The 21247-nt window shown below is 42.3% G+C and overlaps 1 protein-coding gene across 2 annotated transcripts in view; it reads right to left on the bottom strand.

Annotated features, from left to right (window-relative positions):
• CDH11 (cadherin 11) overlaps positions 1-21247 on the bottom strand; it is a 149623-nt gene that overhangs the window by 83338 nt on the left and 45038 nt on the right. The window contains exons 1-2 of one of the 2 annotated variants that reach the window (XM_007457321.1): positions 5224-5349; positions 4769-4896 (exon numbers count right to left, since the gene is read on the bottom strand). The gene's annotated coding sequence lies outside the window, so the exon portion shown is untranslated. Of the gene's footprint in view, positions 1-4768; positions 4897-5223; positions 5350-21247 lie in introns of those variants that run through there. The other variant, XM_007457320.1, reaches the window with a different exon arrangement.

Genomic DNA, 21247 nt, shown 5'->3' with positions numbered 1-21247 from the left:
CCCCTTGACTGTAAGCCCCTTGAAGAAAGGGAAAGAGCCTTTCATCCCTGCCTGTATCCTGGCACATCACAGGCACTTGTTCAAGGAACACTGCCATCCTGAATGGATTGGGGACCAAGAATCTGAGTCTTGAGCCAAAGTTGTAGGTAAGTTTCATTTTGCCAAGTCCAAGTCCTTTCCTGCCTCTAGGCAAAAAAAAAAAAAAAAAAAAAAAACTATGTCTAAAACAAGAAGATTATCCTGAAAGATCAAAGGACTGTTCCATCTGTACCATCTTGTGTTTTTTAAGGGTGCTACAAACATTAGAATAGTTTACCTTCCTCTTCTTGGAATAAAAGCTAGGCAGAACTCTTCAAAACAGGCTGTTCTTAATTTCTAAGTGGAAAAAAAAAACACACCTAAACGATTTCCTAGAAGACAAATTAAATTGAAGTCGTTTCTATTTAACTTCTGACTCTGTTTCATTGATACCTCATTCTAATTGTCCCCGTTACCAAGAAAAAAAGGAAATGTCAGCCGCAAGTCCTACTGAGGAATTCGAAGGTCGGATGAAATGAAGAGACCCATCTGGCTTGGCAGAAATGAGATGATCATCATTCACAGGCATTTCCAGAGGAGGGATGCATTCCCTCTGCTGAGCCAGGCTTCAGAGCAAATGAGTGCAAAATATGCTAACATGAGAGGACTCAGCCACGTAATTTCCAAGTCATATTGGTGCATTTGCAGGAAAGCGTGGCTCTGCCTTCACTAAGAGTGTTTTCATTCATTGGTTTATTCCCATGACAAACGTTGACCAGAACATGGGAGAAAGAGTAGGGGGGCTCCCCAAATTGAAATTTTGTCCCAGAACAAACCCACATTAAAATATGAGTGTAAAACACCTGGAAAATCACCAAAGATTTACACGCCCCAGTCACAGGGGCTGACCATCTAAGTAAAAATAGTTTGTGTGGGCTGCAGGAAAAGTCTTAGCCTTACGTGGAGGAAATGTTTTTTTGTCCGTAATGGACCAGATTAATTCTGGGGAAGACAAAAGAAAGGAGTAAGCAAAGATAAAAGCTCTAGCTAAAGTCAGACCTCCAAGGATAAAAACGTCCAAGGATAAAAGTATGGCAATATGGCCATAGGCAAGTTACTTATCTTTTCTAAAACTCGGTTTTATCATTTGTAATATCTTGGATATTAATAGAATCTATCACAGTAGGTTTTTGCAAGGATTAAGGGAGGTGATACCTTTAAAGACCTTATGTGCCTGACATATCGTAAGCACTCAATACCTGTTAGCTGTCAACATTGTGACTTTTCTCTCTGTGGTAACATCAGGTCCCCTTCTTCATCTTCTATTTAAACTATACTTAAAGTCTCTATTCATACATTTAGTAAATATTTATTGAGAACCTACTTTGCGCCAGATACAGTGCTTGCAACTGGGAGCCTGGTGGTTCCAAAATAAGGCCAATCCTCAAGAACCTTCAGGTCTAGCTGGGAAGACTGACAACTAAATAGGCAATTACAACCCAATGTGGGAATCACAGCAAATGGTGTAATCTCGATGACTAAAGCCTAGGAGACACCCAAAGCCCAGTCTTCAGGGATCAGAAAGAACTCCTTAGAGATAGTGAGGTCCAAGTGAAGGTATAAAATGAGTAAAACTTAGCTTGTGAAGACAGGGAGATTACTGGGCTTTGGGGAAATAAAGGTTGTGCCTTATAGTAGATCCTAGAGTGGACGTATGCAGGGGACACGGGTTCGTGCCCCGGTCCGGGAAGATCCCACATGCCGCGGAGCGGCTGGGCCCGTGAGCCATGGTCGCTGAGCCTGCGCATCCGGAGCCTGTGCTCGGCAACGGGAGAGACCACAACAGTGGGAGGCCCGCGTACCGCAAAAAAAAAAAAAAAAAAAAAAAAAAAAAAAAAATCCTATGTCTAAAACAAGAAGATTATCCTGAAAGATCAAAGGACTGTTCCATCTGTACCATCTTGTGTTTTTTAAGGGTGCTACAAACATTAGAATAGTTTACCTTCCTCTTCTTGGAATAAAAGCTAGGCAGAACTCTTCAAAACAGGCTGTTCTTAATTTCTAAGTGGAAAAAAAAAACACACCTAAACGATTTCCTAGAAGACAAATTAAATTGAAGTCGTTTCTATTTAACTTCTGACTCTGTTTCATTGATACCTCATTCTAATTGTCCCCGTTACCAAGAAAAAAAGGAAATGTCAGCCGCAAGTCCTACTGAGGAATTCGAAGGTCGGATGAAATGAAGAGACCCATCTGGCTTGGCAGAAATGAGATGATCATCATTCACAGGCATTTCCAGAGGAGGGATGCATTCCCTCTGCTGAGCCAGGCTTCAGAGCAAATGAGTGCAAAATATGCTAACATGAGAGGACTCAGCCACGTAATTTCCAAGTCATATTGGTGCATTTGCAGGAAAGCGTGGCTCTGCCTTCACTAAGAGTGTTTTCATTCATTGGTTTATTCCCATGACAAACGTTGACCAGAACATGGGAGAAAGAGTAGGGGGGCTCCCCAAATTGAAATTTTGTCCCAGAACAAACCCACATTAAAATATGAGTGTAAAACACCTGGAAAATCACCAAAGATTTACACGCCCCAGTCACAGGGGCTGACCATCTAAGTAAAAATAGTTTGTGTGGGCTGCAGGAAAAGTCTTAGCCTTACGTGGAGGAAATGTTTTTTTGTCCGTAATGGACCAGATTAATTCTGGGGAAGACAAAAGAAAGGAGTAAGCAAAGATAAAAGCTCTAGCTAAAGTCAGACCTCCAAGGATAAAAACGTCCAAGGATAAAAGTATGGCAATATGGCCATAGGCAAGTTACTTATCTTTTCTAAAACTCGGTTTTATCATTTGTAATATCTTGGATATTAATAGAATCTATCACAGTAGGTTTTTGCAAGGATTAAGGGAGGTGATACCTTTAAAGACCTTATGTGCCTGACATATCGTAAGCACTCAATACCTGTTAGCTGTCAACATTGTGACTTTTCTCTCTGTGGTAACATCAGGTCCCCTTCTTCATCTTCTATTTAAACTATACTTAAAGTCTCTATTCATACATTTAGTAAATATTTATTGAGAACCTACTTTGCGCCAGATACAGTGCTTGCAACTGGGAGCCTGGTGGTTCCAAAATAAGGCCAATCCTCAAGAACCTTCAGGTCTAGCTGGGAAGACTGACAACTAAATAGGCAATTACAACCCAATGTGGGAATCACAGCAAATGGTGTAATCTCGATGACTAAAGCCTAGGAGACACCCAAAGCCCAGTCTTCAGGGATCAGAAAGAACTCCTTAGAGATAGTGAGGTCCAAGTGAAGGTATAAAATGAGTAAAACTTAGCTTGTGAAGACAGGGAGATTACTGGGCTTTGGGGAAATAAAGGTTGTGCCTTATAGTAGATCCTAGAGTGGACGTGTACAGTGAGGGCTGGGTGTGCAGAGAGCAGCTGAGAGTGACTCTGGACAACAGAACAGTGGCCCCATCAACGAAGGGTCCTAGAAGCCTGAGAAGGAGTTCAGATCTGTGACATCGAAAGTGATTAAGTAGCAAAGTAACATAATTTCTGGATTTAGGGACACTGTTCAGGATATGTATGAAAGATGGATCATGCTGGAGCTGACGGGGGGAGAAGTAACACTGGAGGCAAAAAGATCTGTTAGGTGGCAACTGTGGCAAAATCTTGGAGAAAGGGGATCTGGCTTGCATTTGGATGGTGGCAGTGGGGATAGAGAAAAGTAAAAATGTTTCAGAGATAGTCAGAGAGTGAATCAACAGGAAGCAATTGCTATTGGAGGTAGGGGTTGGGAGGCATATGGGATCCCTCCCATGTTTTGGATGTGAGTGAATTTTGGTGCTATGGCTGAAATGTGGCACACAGGACAAGGTAAAGCTTTAGAGGAGAAAATCATGACTTGTATTTGGCCCCTGCATTTAAGGCGCTTGGTGGACACACACATGGAGATGAGCCACCGACACGTGGAAGGATGGGTCTAGGACACTAAAGTGTGGAAGGTCATGCTGGTAGAATTAATTCTTAAATTTTTATCTGAATATTTGGACATCCTATAAAATATAGCTCCAGTTACCACTGAGCAGATAAAGGAGGTAAATACATTAATAGAATCCTAAGACTTCAGGACTGTTAGAGACTCTGGATCCAACCACCCTTGTGTCCCAGAGAAGAGCTCCTTAACCTAGGGGCGCACAGACAATGAACGGCAGAGCCAGGTCTTGGAGTTGAAGTCATCCTCCTGGCTTATGATCTAGTGCTCTGTCTTTTGAGATCTAAAAGGTTCAGCCTCCTAGCGATCTCTTTTCCTCGTGGGATGTAAGCCACCTTGTACATATTTAGAAAATTCTTTTCAAAAGAAGAAAATGGGATAAAAAACATGTCGGTTGCCTTAGTCAGTCTATCCAGCCAAGGTCTTGCTAAGGAATTATAATCCCCTTTAGTTCCTTCTTTCTCCTCTGAACCTTCTATAGTCAAAAAAAAAAAAAACACCCAAAACAAAAAACTACCATCATCCTTGTACGGGAACATAATAGATGCTCCATAGAGATAACCCAATAACAACAGTGAATAATCACATTCCTCAAAGCCCAGGCCTACTTCCCTGTCAAATTCTACTCTGGATTTGTGAAGGTTCAAACCACCGCAAGGTTTATGCAATGGGCCTGGAAGCCATCATTTCCATCTCCACAAATATAGTTACATTTGAAACACTCAGTAACGCTGGTCCATCTTACCTTCTTCACCCATTGGATACTTGCTGCCAATTTCTATAACGCAAAACTCCACCCATCTGATTGGTCATTCAGCAAATGGCAACAGGAATGATCGTCAGGAGGCCACTGAGCCGAATATACAGTGATTTCTGCAAAAAGTGAAAGGATTGTTAGTAACCTAGAGGTGACATGAATCAATAAAGTGATACACTACTAGACACTGGGGGTACACAGTTGCATAGGACACACTTTTCTCAGACAATAACGGTCCAGGTATAGAAAGATGTAAACAAATTATCACAATTGTGTGCAAACTGGGAAGAACTTGTCATGGATTTAGAGGTACCCACAGGATGGTTTGATGAACCATTTGTGCATCTGGAATTTTCATAACAAAGATAAAAGCAGTCATACATCCAACTTCTTATAATATGCTACATACTTTACACGCATCTGCTCTAGCACTAACAACAAACCTGTAGGGGAGACAGGAAGTCTTAGAGCCGGCTGCTGATAGAATCCACATTTTACTGGCGTCCAAAGCAAGTTCCTTCCCTCCTAAAGGGAGAAGCACTGTTCTGGTGCTGTCGAATCCTTATGGAATGACAGACTCGAGGGCAAAGAGTGACAGTGGTGGCAGTTGTGATAGGAGATGTCATCCCCATGCTGGCAAAGCAGCGCACTGGGCTGACAGAGCTGCAATTCTTTGTCAAGATGACATTCCTCTCCGCCCCCCTCCTGCTCTGCACCACATTCTGGAGTTTCTGTGTGGGGCTGTGTTCTGCCTGGATTCGGGTCTGATTCATCTTCACGTCTCCTGAAGTGTCTAACACGTTTCCTAGCCCAGAGCAGCTGTTCAATGTATATTTGCTGAATGAATGAAGAGAGGAATATGGAGTGTCTGAACAGCTGTCGTCTTCCAAAACCGAGGCACTGAACCAAGGAAGGTGCGGCTGGCATAGCGTCCCTAACACAGCAGCATAAAGGAGTTCCTGAATGTCCTTCCTCTCCAGAACTTCTACCTTCTAGGATCAACTCGCGCTGCATTAAGGGCTTAAACAGCTTCTTACTTTGACTTTATTATCTTTCATTTTTCCTAAATCCACTTTTCCTTGCCTCATCTTGGTTCCACCTAACAGCTCCTCACACACAATGCCTTCTCCAAAACAAACAAGGACAACAACAGCATGTGAAAAACCCTCTGGTGAAGGGCTGAGGATGAACTGTACATCTACTGGAATCTGTTCATGGCTCCTTGATTTGGTGACTGTATCAAGAACAGGAAAACTGTCCTAATGTGTGCTATTTCCAGGATGTCAAAGATAGAGTAGCAGATGCACATGGAGTCATAAAAGATGCACATGGAGTCACGGGGGCAGTTCATTCAGCACATAACTGATAAGGAAGGACCCAACTTGCAACCCACATTGTAGCCAGTTTCCAGCAGCCCTCCCCCAATGAATCACATGCCCAGACATTCATACCCTTATGTGGTCCCCTTCCATGTGACTCCGAGTTGCCCCTGGGTAACCAATTAAACACTGCAAAAATGATACTATATGATTTCAGAAGCTGAGTCATAAAAACCTGGTAACCTGTCTTGTGTTCTTGGAAAGCTTGCTCTGGGAGAAGTCAGCTGCCATGTCTGAAGTCTGAATGCTCTAGACCTCCATGCTGTGAGGAATCTCCAGCTAGCCATGTGGAGAAGCTGCATAGATAGCGAGAGAAATGCCCAGACATGTCTAGCTGTTCCAGGCATCCGAGCTGAAGAGCCAGATGGTAAGTCAAGGTGCCATCGTGGACATCCAACCCACTGAAACCTTCATGTGACTCCAGCCATCTGACTACACAGCATGAGAGCCCAAGCAACAACTGCCCAGATGATTCACTCAACTCAACTGTAAGAGGTAATGATAAATAGTTGTTATAAGACACTAAATTTGGGGGTGGTATGTTACCCAGAAATGGATGAATAGGAGACCATAAACAGGGATGGAACTGGCATTTGTTGCAGTCCTTACCAATGTATTCTCTTTAAATGCATATATCCACTCTGGGTATCATGAAATCATCAAGGTATCTCACCCCACCACTCAAAAAGGTCAAACTCTTGCCCGAGGTGTACAGCCCATAACACCCAAGGTGGGATCAGAATCCAGCAGTGCAGACTTCATAGCCTGTGTTTCTTCTCTGGTCTCCAGTCAGTTCATGATACAGCCATTGTGCTTTTAAAAGTTTACTTCTCTAATCTATAAAAACGAATTGAATTCCCACTTGGCCTTGCATTCTTTACCTCCCTGCAAAATATCTCCTTTAAAACTCCTTTCACCAAAAGCTTGCACTGACAATTAAGAGCCTTGGAAGGAAAGCAAAAATAAATGGGTGAATTGTCTATGAATTCTGATCACTGCAAACATTTGAGAAAGAGGGGCTCTGGGTTCTGTGGACAATGTCTGTAGTATACAATTATACCATCTTTCTTAGAAAAAAATGAACAGAAGAAATCTAAGTTGTTTTTGTGCTTTTAACAGAATTGATGGGAAAAAAGAGTTCATTAGGTTTGAGAGGGCTGGGCAGGTATAGTGCGGATGTTCTCTTTCTGCATTGGTGTTCTTGGTTGGAATGTTCATTTTCCCTCTCCCCCCAGACCTTCCCCACATCTAATGACTCCCCCGAGGCCTGGAATCATGTGGTCCCTTTTGAGACAGAAAAATACAACGCAGCCCTGCTGCACCCACTCCTACCTACTCTCACGGCATCTTCCCTTCATTTCCCAAGGCTTGCATGCCATCACGGGCCCTCTTCAAGCACGGGAACCACTGCTCTCTACCAGCCCCTTCCATTGCTGTGCTCGGCTACCCATAGTACTGCACCTCTTAGAGGCGAAGACACTCCATGCCATATATTAGTTCAGAGACTGAGAAATCAGGAAGAGGAACACCATGAAGCCAAGGGTGTAAAGTGGGATGGAGAAAATACTTGGCAGGCATATCAAAATCAAGGAGGAAACTCAGGGACAGATGGGGATGTGACTGTGGCAAATTTCTTTTGCTGAGCTCTGATTGTATTGAAGACTCAGTACATGCAGAGCCATATCCTTCCCTTTGACCCACGAGTCATGCTGCCATCCCTCTCTTAGGATTTCTGCTCCAAATCAAATACCCTGGCTTATAGCTCTCCATGTGTGGGTCTTCTTTTGGAATGTGGGCTCAGCCCGGCCAGGTGTGTGCCAGGATCATTGTCAACAGCACTCCAGCAACAAAAACACCAACATATAGTGCTGTGGGGGAGGATAAGGGCTGAAAGTATATGTGAATTAGATTAAAATAGTCCCCACCCCACTTACTCCATCAGTGCATGCTTCAGGATCCTCAGGCCACTAACTGTGTATATATAGGTATGACACAGGGGTGATGGGTATAAAAGGGAAAGAATTGCCACTGAGTGGAGCAGGGTAGCCCAAGGAGAGAGTGACAGCTCCATTTTACAGGTGAAAAAAACTGAGGCTAAGTGGTAAATATCCAAATCCATAGAGCAAGGAAGCAGCAGACCAAATCACTAAAAAATCTACGTCTTTCCTGCCAGCTTTAAGAACCCACAACGAGACCTACTTCCCTGGGTAAATTATGCCCGTTTCTCTAGGATGTGGTAACATAATTTCTACTTTTTGGTATAACAACGCAACAGGGAATTTGAGATATTTTGGTATGGAGCTGAGTAATACAAACTATGATCAAATACATTACTATTAAACAATAAAATATCAGGTTTTTGAAACTTTTATTGGGCATAGAAGTCAAGCAAAGGCCATATACTTTTCTGTTGGTCTAGAAACACCAAGTTGTTTGGTTGATATTGCTGTGTGTTTTTCTTGCTCCATAGACAGGAGAAGGGGCACAGGCAGTAGAGCCTGGGTTCCCTGCAGATGGGGGCTTCTTACTTTTATGGGTGTCACATGTTCCTGACATTGTTGAAGGGATGAATAAACCCAATTAAATACTCACCACTGGGTGTTTTTCTTTCCTGTTATTGCCCAAAACTATATGGTGAAGCATATTTTGTAAGATAAATTTGTAGATTATGATTAAAAACAAAATGAGGGAAGAAGCTATTAAATGTGAGAGGACAGGACTTAAAATCCAGGCTTTGCCTCTTCCAAGCTAATTTGACTTTGGGAAGAACTTTTTGAGCCTCAGTTTCTTCACTATAAAATGGGGATATTAATAACTCTCTTGTAGGATTATTGTAAAGAATAGTGATAATAAATACAATACCTCACTTAGAGTAGGCACTCAATGATTAGCAGCTGTGATTATGAAAAGGTATAGATTGTGCTTTTTCAATTGTGCATGATTAAAACATTAGTTTTACCTTTTATTGTATATTTGCTGTTCACAAAGCCCTATGGTAGATGGATAAGCTTTCATATATTGATTAATAATCATATATTTGTATATATTAATATACATTCACGGGATATATAATTAATATTAATCTATAAGCATTTTTCCACACCATTCCTTTTCAGATGAGGAAACTGAGTTTTTAAAGAAGTTCAGGGACCCCTCAAAGTACAATGGCTCAGCTTAGACCTCTGCTCCCATAGGCTGCCAGCTATGGGCACAGCTTAAGGGCTGCCAGCTGCCCACAGCTCAGGGCTCCCTGCAAAATCTCGAAGGCCGGCTACTCTCTGCTTGTGCAGGGATGACGCCCAGCGTCTGGCTGTAATTACGGGAAAACATCCATAAAGAGTTCCTGGCTTACAAATGGATTTGACACAGTGGCCCTTTAAATCAAACTCTTAGCATGATTATCTTTATTTCTCTTTAGTAGTTTTTCTGAGTAAGCCGTGCCTTTAGAGGCACCTAATACAAAGTGACAACCTTTGCCATTTTCCAAAGCACCGATGGACTGGTGTAGAGAGAGTCCATTGTCACCATGGTAATTACCGCACAATACCTGATGGCCAATGGACAGTCAGGAGGCGCAGGCAGCAGCTGAATCCGGCATTGTCCGGGCCCGATAAAAAGATTAGAAGCCCTGAAAAGCCGGGGAGCGGGATCTCACAGCTCTTTTGCTGGGCCCTGAAAGGCCCATTGTGCTGTCACCATAAATTCTGGGTTCCCCGGGCACTTGACAACTGAAGCCAGTGACAATAGAATTCTTGTGTCCAACAAAACACTCCTTGTCCAATGTCAGTCTTATCAGCCGCATTTACAAATGTCTTTCGTTGTACCCAAATAATTCCCTATTAGAAGGGCTATTGGGAGCAGAACTAAATAAATATTCACAGCCTTTGTAATATCTTTGGGAAATGAATAAACAAACAGTCATCTAGCATATGAGCAAACCTCCTGCTACTCTACATTTTATCCCTATTTCTCGCCTAAATGATGGAGTTTCGCTTTCTCCCCTTTAACATTTTAACAATTGCAATACTGGGAGCTCCAGTTTTATTTGTCACCCACCACATATCCCCAATATATATAGCCTTGGTGCCTGTACGTGCATTTTTCTTTTAATTAATCTTCCCAGCAGCACTGGGCGGGGCTTGTTTTATTCCGTCCCTACCCCCTAAAAGAGAAGGGAATTAAACCTCAGAGAAGTTAAATAACTTGCCCAAGATAACAAAGCTAATTAGCAGCAGAATGGGAATGCAAATCTAAATTTCCCATGCTCCCAAAGATCTGCCTTCCCACTTTGCCACGATGATTTCTCTACTGAACAATAAAGGAATTCAACATCAGAAAAGGGGAAAAGCTAAACACATCCACTATAAAAATCACACACACACTTAAGTCTATTTATATTGTTATAGAACCCGGGAACACTTAGAATCGAAGGAAAATAAAAAGCCTTTCTCCAAGAGAGTACATTTTATTTTTGCCCTAAAATAGCAGCACTTGTGCTTTTTATTTATTTATTTTTTTGGTGGGAGGGGGGTAAGGAGGGAGTGGCAAGCAAATAAATATAACCCAACTTCAGGAGAATTTCTGGGATATCTACTGGGTCATTTGGAAAACTTTCAGAAAGGATTGCTGGAGTAAACAAAGCAAGTAGGGCATACGCAATCACATCTGTTCTGGAACAGTATTTACCTCTTCCATAGTTTATTTAGCTTATTTGTCTCCTTGCTGTGAATGAGCAAATAGCTCAACATTTGACAGTAATGCACAGGACAAGACAGAAACTTCCTTCTGGGTAGGGGCCACCTACTTCTTAGAAGGACAGCAATCTTTATGTAAAGAATTCGAGAATATTTAAACTCTAAATGGTTCCCTACCAGGTCAGGAAATGCCGGCACTGGAAGACAGAGCTTACGCATCTCTCTCTCATCTGTCCTGGCCTCACCTCCTGCCCAGGTGAGCCCGGCAGGCTAAGCACCTCTGCTCCTCCCTGCACGTACCGTTCCCTCAGCTGAATTCCCCTCCCCTTCACGGTTGGTATAACTGTGGTGGGACTTGACCCCGCTCCCTGTGCTGGACTCGGAGGGCTTCCGGATTCCGTCAGAACTCCATATTATGTCTTGATTTCTCCCACGGGTAGAGTTCTTTGTTATTATGGCTGTCTGCCCCTTCCAACATTGCATCCAAGGAAGCTTTGAACTCCTTGAAGACAGAAATCACATCTTATACTCATTTTTGTCTGGCCTGGGTCAGCCTGCTAACCCTCTAAAGGGCTTGGCCTATTGGAGAAATAGAGAAATGGTAGAGGTGAAACAGAGAACCACCATAAAACTGTATTTTTAAAATTCTGAAACACTGAAAATCTATTGCCTTTTTATCTAGTTGATGTCAAATGACAGATAAAATTCGTAATTTTTTCAAAGGACTATAATAATATACTCACTTGGCCCATATTATTTAGCCTTGATAAAAGTAATATGGAGCTGTCTGCTTTGTTTTTTAAAATAGTTAATATCGGTAAAATAGACTATCATTTTGTAAGCAACTGGCTATTAACAAGACTGGGTAACCAATAGGTACTTCCTGAGTGACTGACAGTAAATCCATGTGTTTGTACATGTACTGAGTTTGAAAAAGTGTGATCGATATTTCCCAAATACCTCTGATGCCAAGTGAAGCATTTAATCATCTTTGAGGACTGAAGGGCATGATTATAGTCACGTACATGTGATGCTAACTCTTTCAGCTCTTCAACACCCCCAGGAGCTGCGTGTCATGTAGACACAACTTAATCCAAACAGGTGAGATGATTTCTAACATTTACTGAGAGTTTGCAATGTGCCAGGTCCTGGGCTAAGTCCTTTCCTATAATATATAATTTAATCCTATAACAATCTGATACATCAGGTACTGTGATTATATTTCATAACTAGGAAATTAAGGCACAGAAATGTTGAATAAAGTTGCTGTCATTCACAAAGCCACTAAACGGCAAAGTCAGGACACAGGCAGTTTGAACCTATAGCAATTCATCCAACAACTACACTCAACTATTTTCTCCAGACATAAATTAGGGCACTAATTTAGGGAAATAGTCCAATGATTAAAAAAAAAAAAAAAGATCAAGGAATGCATCACTTTACCTGGCCAGAGAGAGACAGAGAGAGAGGGAGAGAGGGAGAGAGGAAGAGAGAGAGAGAGAGAGAGAGAGAGAGAGAGAGAGAGAGAGAGAGAACATTGATGAAGCACCACCCCCAAATGGAATGATAACAGCAAAGACCTCTGACTATGGCCCAAGGCCTGAAACAGTATCTCTAATGTTTCATCAAATCTGAGCAACTTCCATACAACCAAGAAAGCCACTTATTTGCAACTCTTCATATTCACAAAGTCAGGGAAGTATTTACACAAATACACACGAGAGAGAGAGAGAGAGAGAGAGAGAGAGAGAGAGAGAGAGAGAGAGAGAGAGAGAGAGAGAGAGCAAACATTGATGAAGCACCACCCCCAAATGGAATGATAACAGCAAAGACCTCTGACTATGGCCCAAGGCCTGAAACAGTATCTCTAATGTTTCATCAAATCTGAGCAACTTCCATACAACCAAGAAAGCCACTTATTTGCAACTCTTCATATTCACAAAGTCAGGGAAGTATTTACACAAATACACACACACACACTGCAGACTTTCTGCTATGTGCTAGAAATAGTCACGGCCTCCTACTATCTTCTCATAGTAAAAAGAGTAAGCTGTACTGGCTATAGCAGTGAGACTGATTTATGATATAATAGGAGAGGGTTCTCTCTGAGGCCATTGCATTCAGAAAGCAACAGGCTTCTCAAAATTAAGTTGGACTGTCCTTTTGTAATGTGAAATTAAATTAAGAAGAAGAAAATGTCATTTTGTTATTTATGTCTTCTTAGACACTTACTCTGAAGACACAAGCTCTACAAATTCAAATTGTCTACAAGCTCCACAAGGGCAAGAAACATGAATGTTTTCTTGCTTACTGTAAATCAGATGGAGAGAGGCACAAACTAATGCTCCCAAATAGCTTCTGAACAAATGATCCCATATGAGTCCCTAATACCAAAGTCCCACCTGTGTACAGGTGCCAATGAAGGCCCACACTAGGTGGTGACTTGAAATTTTCTTCAGCAACAAATATGAATTTGGCCATAGAGAGGCTGTTGCGAGCCAGCAAGCGAGTCTAGCAGGCGCTCTGCATCCTTATCACACCTCATTAAGTACACTGGATTCATTCAGGTTCATCAGGGGAAGTGGGCCATTAAAATGTTTCAGCTATAGTTTGCTGCATTTTATTGGTGGAATAGTATTCTCTACTTGTGTGCACCAATTTTGACATTCTTAAAGATATTGGGAAAAATCACATGCCAATGTCAAGAATCTAATATCCTCGTAGGAAGCTTTATCTAGGCTGTTTCCCCTGGGCTCTCCTCCCAGGCAGATGTACACCCCCCACCCCACCCCCCACACCATCATCCCTTTCTTTCTTTTCATCTTTTAAAAAATTTTTCAAATGATTACAAGTGAAGTCCATTTTTACCAATTTCAATGATAAGAACGGAAAATGAAGAGAAAAATGGCATTGTCCACAGTTGTGAGCTGGGTCATCTTTTTAGACTGGGTTTGGATCATTAGTGTGGAAGTGACAGGCAAATGGTCCTATCTGTACTCAAATCAGAGGCTCTGTGAGGTCCTCCACTGCAATATCCACTTACTAAATCTCTGTCTTAAGGCTTCAGCCAAGAAAACCAGGCTGAATTTTGAAACAGGTTTTCAAAATTCAGCCTGGGCTGGATATCTGGCTTTGATATCTGTAGCTGTGTGAAACTGTAAGTGTGTAAGTTACACACACACACTATTAACATGTTGATCACTTATTTCTTAAAATATTTAAACCACATTCCCTATCCAGCAACTTATACAAAATTTTGATCCTAGGGACTGGGTTGAACTTGATGGTCAGTAAGGTCCTTTCCTATTCTGAGTCTACAAAATTCTGTAATTGAGAAAGTCAGTTCCCCAGCTAAAAGCAGCCCAACTCCTTCCAGTAGAGTTCTGACCACAGTTGGGAAAATAGTGAGCTAGAAGATCTCTGGGATCTTTCCCTCTCTAATAGTCATTATGAGTTTGTGTTTTCTTGGGGCAAACCTGGTATCATGATGAAGCCACCTTCAAGAGGACACTGCATGTGCAGGAGATCATGAGGGCAAGCAAACTCTTCCTTTAGCTCTTGGGGAGACGTGTAAACACAGCCAGGTTTCACGGTCCCTGACAAGATGGTCTGGTCACCTTGCAGAAAGCCAGAAGACCCTGTCCAGGAGCCAAACCAAGTGGGCGTGTCACCAGCAAGCAGGAAGAGAGCAGGGGGCCACACTGTGGATTAGACAGACCCTGGCAGGAAGCGCAGCCTCTGCTGGGGTGTGAACTCAGAGTCCTGCCTGTTCCCAAGATGGGGCTTGACTCCTCACCGGCTGCATGGCTTAGGACTGTTTCCTTACCTGTAACAGGGGCACTACAACACCCCACAGAACCCCTGGTGGTGAGGACAAATGAGATAATACATGTAAAGTATACTACTGTTTCTGGCACAAATTAATTGTTCACTAAATATTCGTCAACATCATCATGATCAAAAATTTATCACTTTTCTGTTATACAGACTCTATATAAAGACATACAAAAAATAGTGCAATGCCTGACACCATAGGGGCCCAACAAATTACTATTATTATTATTGGCATTAAATGACTATGAATCAGGAAGCAGGGAAGTAGCTTTTTAATTATCTTTCAATCCTGATCTCAGCAAAGGGAATGTCTCCATTTGCAGTGATTCCTGAGCAAATCTCTCTTTTAACAGAAAAGGCAGTCTCAGGCTCAGAGTAGACTCAGCTGTATTATAGTTTCCTTTTAATTTTACCTATTTGGGGGTTACCTTCTATTTATGATAAGAGGTACTAGTTTGCCATCAATGATAATGATATAATTTTCTTTAAAAATATTTAAGGGAAGCAGAATGAGTCAAAAGAAAACATTAAGTAAATAAGTGTGGGTGGTACCCAGATATTGTGAAGACAAACATGAATGACTGAAGGAGGGGGAGGCTGATCCATCACGCTGCACTTATTTTATGGAAGGAGAGACTGAGGCCCCGAGTGGGAAGTGGGTGATGAGCAGGGCCCACAGAGACCCTGCCCCAGACATCCCACAGTTTCTCTGCAGGATCCTCATCAATACCCCGTGTCAGATCATATGTGTGAGGGGAATGACCTTGGTTCTCTTCCAAGGGCAGAGACAGAATGACAGGAAGAGACAAATGTCAGTCCCTACCTGGTGGTGGAGGTGAGAGCAGAGTCTAGAAATCTCCAGGAATGTAGGTCTTCCTGGAGAAGAAACTAGGTTGAAAACTCACTGGGCACAGAACCCACCCTGCCTCTCTCTACAATTCACGTCATGCATTTTACGCACATCCCATTCTATTCCAAAGGGAATTTAAGGCTGCCTGCAAAGACGCATATAGCGCAGAAAACACATAGTACTGCTTTACATAACAAAAGTGAGAAAAGGAGAGATGACAGCATAAGATAATTTGAACCAAGGTTCACAGGAAGAGCTCTGGCTAAGAAGTCATACACTTGCCAGGGCTGCGTCACACAAAGGGACAGGAAAACACGATCAGGTGCAAGACCACGTGCCCATGAAGGGAGAACTGGTCCTCAGTTAGATCACAGCCATTCCAGATACTGATGCCAGACAGTTATTTATCCCATTGGTTCTCACATAGATGACCCTGCCTTAGGCAACGAGCAATATCCTGAGAGTAAACATAATGGAACTAGAATTATTTGGCAGCGCCGGCACATGGAGGACACTCAGAGTCTCTAGCAGGTAAGGGAAGGAAGGGGTTGGGGGAGGATGCAGGCAGCATCTTTCTCCCAGGAGGACTTGAGAGCCAGTCCATCCTCCACACGCTGATACATGCTCACTCTACACCATGAGTCTGCTTGTGCCACTCCTGATTTCAAAGCATCGAATGTCTCCTTGGGTTGGCCTCTTCTGTTTTTAACAACACAGCAAGCCTGCTTTGTTCTAGGTCCTGTGCTTACATGGATCGTCACATTTATTTGAAAATGGAGAAACATGAAACAGAGAGGCTGAGCTAATGTACCCCAGTCTCCCAGCTTATAAGGCTTCAAACCCAGGCAATCTGACTCCAGGGCTTCCATACTCACCTCACCCTGACCCCCAGGGAAGGCCCTTCATGAGGGAGCTCAGCCGGCCTTCAGCTTCACCTAAGGCAGCTCCTTCCAGGAACTGATCTTTTTTTGCTCAACTTACCATGTGATCTCACTCTTCCCTACCATTACTCCTGCTTTTGCCTTACACAGAATGCATTTTCATCTTTTCATCTTTATAAACTTCTTGTCCTCCAAGGCCCTAACAAAACGATTACCTTCTGATAATTCACCTTCCTTTCCCAACTTAACACACACAGCTCATCACAGCATCATCCCTACCAACCATTCAACCTGTCCATCAATGTTTCTTGAGTATCTACTATGTGCCAGATCCTGCTCAAGATCCTTGAGTACAAACATCACGGCTGCTATTTCTGCAGAGCTTTCATCCAGTGGCAGAGTTAGGATGTGAACAGAAAAATAAACAGCAAACCATTAGTGACGAATGACACAGAAAATTTTAAATGGTTTGAATCTTAGGATCCCTTTAAATCAGCTGTGATGCTCAATCAATATTTGATGGAATGAGAGGCAATACCTACTGCTTATAATCTTTATCAACCATTCTGGCCTTAAGTCCTAGGATACCTCATTGTGTTAGGGAATAATTACATTTGTCTGCCACCCCCAATCCCTGTGAGCTTATGAAGAGCGGAAGCTCTGTTGTCTGCATTAACTTTAGCTCCTATAGCACGCACTGCATGATTATCTGCATTTGCTACAAACCTTAAACACAGAGACACAGACTTGAAGTTCGAGGGACATCACAAATCACGGGATGTAAGGGCAAAATGGAAACTCACTGGTGATCTAATCCAGTGATTCTATTAATTGTGTTTAGCAGAGACTGGGTAATTCCCAGATACCCCAAAGGCTACTGCAGGCTATGGTGGGTGAGGGCAGTACGGGTGGAGGGTTCTGGGATCCCCACAGCTTCCTCCTTTCTTCTATTTAATTCACACAGGCTCTGTTTTGTCCATTTTATACATAGCAGGGTTGGGAGTAAGATTTTGTTCACCAAACTCTGCATGAAATTCACAGAATCAAGAGGGGAAAAATAGAAATAATGAATCCAGGAGTTAAATGACTCCTTGGAATTTTTACAGAACCTCATGCTGAGTGGATGTGCATGTATAGATAGGGACAGATGGGGGCCAAGTTAGGGTGAGACAGAAAGGTAGGGGGAGGGGAAGGAGGATGGAAGGAAGGATGGATCTGATAACTGCAAGGTGAGTGGGGGTCCTGACACTCCCTGCCTTCCCTCTCATGCCCGACACACGGGGACAGATGGCTTATCCAAAGCAAGCGCAGAGTTAAAGAGGAGGCAGGCGGGTGGGAAGAATGAAGAGAGCTCCCAAAATAAGACACGACAAAAGGAAAGGAGAGGAGAGATGACAGCAGGCTTGGATCTATTAGACTGTCTATTTTTAGTGGCCTAAGGAAGATCCTCTCCAGTGACCTTGCCAAATTACGACACACACAGAATTAATGACAGCTCTCCCAACTTTCTCTTCCAAGTCAACTTGTCACCAGATCACTTCTGCAGCCACATCCCCTAAAACCCCATAACTTCCTTTAAGGACTAATCCTTACAGGTTTTTGACCTGAACGTGAGCAGATGGATTTACTTCAACCGTTTTCTGCCTTTCTGATTGTTTTTCCTGAAGAAGTTTAAAGACCAGGTTAGCTTTTTCCTAACTGCTTAGCTTTCAATGTTTATTGCTTTGGTTGTTTTGCCTGCCAGTTAAATGCTACCCATTTTCAGAAATGAGGAAAATGCTCCTGGCAATTAGGAAAGATGCTTGCTTTTAAAGGCATCTTAACTATCTGAATTATTAAAAATAGAAAAAGGACCAAAAACATTCTGGTATTGAGCAATTCTAGGCTTCTCTATGCATGTTTCAAGTGTTCTTTTTCTTTTCATTAAGGAAACAGCATTTGAGCTTTAACAAGCTGATGGATATGGAATAACTGACTTGAAGTACAGGACCTTCTAGGTATTGCAAATCTTTTCTAATCCCGTTTTATTTCACCCAGATTCCCAATGAGAATTACATCTTTCCATTCACATAAAGTCAAAATTGCCTTCTTGTAATAGGACAATTTTTAAGTAAGACACAGTATACACCCTGCATGAAATAGCAGTCCTTCCCCAAAGCTGAAATTATGTGAATTGTAAAGCAGTGTGGAAGAACATGTTGGGATATTTCAATGTGGTTCATTATGAAACACAGGCTTTACTCCAATTATGATGATGTAAAAATATTCCTGACTAAGTTGAGTAGTGGAAGGGAGGAGAAAAATAAGGACAATTTATGAGTCAGAGTGAATGAACCATGGGTGTTTTTCTTTTCCCCCTCCTCCTCATTTCTTTATAATTTTTAAAAATATTATCTGTCCTAGACATAAATTTGTAATTTTATAGTCTCATGCAACTCGAAGTGTCTCTCTTGCAAGGAAGGTATGTGAGCTGGCCACACCCAAAGTGAACTAGTGGTCTAATAACTGAGATCCCTCTATCAATTTCCCGTACAGCCAAAAAAAAAACCCCCAAAACAAAACAAAACCCTATTCTGTCAAGAGGTACCAAAAGAACCAGCCAATTTATTCCAAAATAGAAACAGGAAAATAGTTTACGATACTAAATGACTGAGTCATTGAAGTGTCAAATTAAATAATGATACCATCAATTTGATTCTAAAGTACCCTGTGGTATGGAAGAATCCAAGAAGGGAGGTCAGCAACTACCAAAAAGATAGCACGAGAGGATTATCCCTGGAGGCCCCCCTTCATTTCATCCAGTTCATTCATCCAACACACACCTGCTGACCTCCTAGGGTGGATGTGGGAATATGCTGGAGACTGGGGACAAAGGGGTGGACAAAATTAGACCTTGCACTTAATGAGTTTGCATCATCATCTAATTTTGGCTGCTCTAACCTCACGCCTGGATAGAATTACCCAGAAGATATCTTGAGATGTGCCACCTAGCTCAGAATAAATTAGCCAGTAACAAGGAAATGTGCTGTGATCAACACAACTGGCCTGCACATCAGGGGTGCTGAGTTCAAGCTCAGACTCTGACACTGTGTGACCATGGGCAAGCCCCTTTGCTACTCAGTTTCCCCATCTAAGCAATCAGGAGGTAAGCTGAATGTCTTAGGAGACTTGAAGCTCCATTTATTCTATGAGGCAACAGACTCATTTGTACTTAGGGTTTTCAGAGACTTCAAACTAAACTATAAACAGAGACTTCAAACAATCATGTATTATATATTTGAAAGTTGCGAAGAGAGTAGATCTTAAAAGTTCTCATCACAAGAACAAAAATGTGTGACTCTGTGAGGTGATTGATGTTAATTAAGTGTGGTAATCATTTTGCAATGTATACTTATATCAAATCATTATATTGTACACCTTGGACTAGTACAATGTTATATGTCAATTATATCTCAGTAAAACTGAGGGGAAAACCCTAAACTAGAAGCAGTAGAACATGGAGAAAACATAGGGCACTCTCCTGCCCACAAAAGCAAACACCTACCCAGTAGAAAAGAAAAGGAAGGAATTCAGGGAGTTGGTGACTGTAATATCCATGGGAAAGCTTTAGAGTATTATAATCCTGAGTTCAAATCCTCTGCCTTGTAATTAAATGTGTGACCTGGAGCGAATGACTCAACTCTGTAACTCTTGTCAGTTTCCTCACGTGAAAAGTGGTGTGTCTCTAATGCCTAACTCACCGGGTCGCTCTGAGCAGGTAAAGAGGTGATACACTCGAGGCACTCAGCACCACTCCAAACACACAAAGAGTGCTCAGTAAATTGTACCCAAATTAAAATGATAAGTTAACAGAATATTATATATTGGAAACTCCCACTAAGACTCCTGCTAATCTTGTTCACTTTTCTATCGCCAGCACCTGGCATAGGTCAGCCATATAGAAAGTGCTTGGTAAATAAATAAATGTTAACTCTGATTAACTCATACTGATTGAAAACTCTGATTGACAATTATGTATATATGGTTAATTAAAAATGAGAACAGATTGGTTATTACTTTATAAATGCAGTTTGTTAGGGGTAAGTATCTTTCAAAATGCATGATAAAATGGTGTTGAAAAGGTCAGACACCGGGATACACCGACAAAACCAACATCCCATGTGGCTTCTGAGATCAGCAGAGGCAGAAGCCAAAAGGCATGAGTCAGGGACCAGTTGGAAGCATGTGCTGTCCCAGTAACTGTCCCGAATGAGCTCTTCATTCATTGAACAAACAGTTCAAAAGGTCCTTTGAGTAACTCCATGGTGCCCTTTGGCAGAAGAGAGGCAAACAGAGCTGACACCAAGAGCAGAAAATGTGAGCACCCGGGCTTGAGAGAAAAGTGCTCCAAGTAGAAAATGAAAGGAGGTGGACGCAGGGAAAACAGCAAGCCCTTTAACTATTCTTCGATACAAAGCAACGGGACTGCTGTCCAAAAGCAAAATCCCAACATAGCAATGGAAAACGCCAGCCTTCATTCAGGCAGCTGCACAACACACACACGCACACACACACACCCCCGCACACCTGGATGTACATGCATCCACACACATGAACACATATATGTATCCACATGCAGAAATACACACCCCAAGGAGGTAGAAATGCCTCTAAAATAAGAGTCCACTTTGAATCACAGTGAACCAGCCGTTATGATCCATTTATTATGATGAGTAAAGGGGAACGTAGTGGCTCCCTGTAAGTAGGTCAGGCACCAATTGGTAGTCAACTCCACAGACCCAGGAAGATTTAATGAGGAGGAGACCAGACAAAGACAGAGATGGAAAGAG

This window comes from Lipotes vexillifer, unplaced genomic scaffold (assembly GCF_000442215.2).
Source record: "Lipotes vexillifer unplaced genomic scaffold, Lipotes_vexillifer_v1.1 scaffold504, whole genome shotgun sequence".
Classification (NCBI taxonomy): domain Eukaryota; kingdom Metazoa; phylum Chordata; class Mammalia; order Artiodactyla; family Lipotidae; genus Lipotes; species Lipotes vexillifer.
This window is presented reverse-complemented; position numbering and strand designations above follow the sequence as displayed.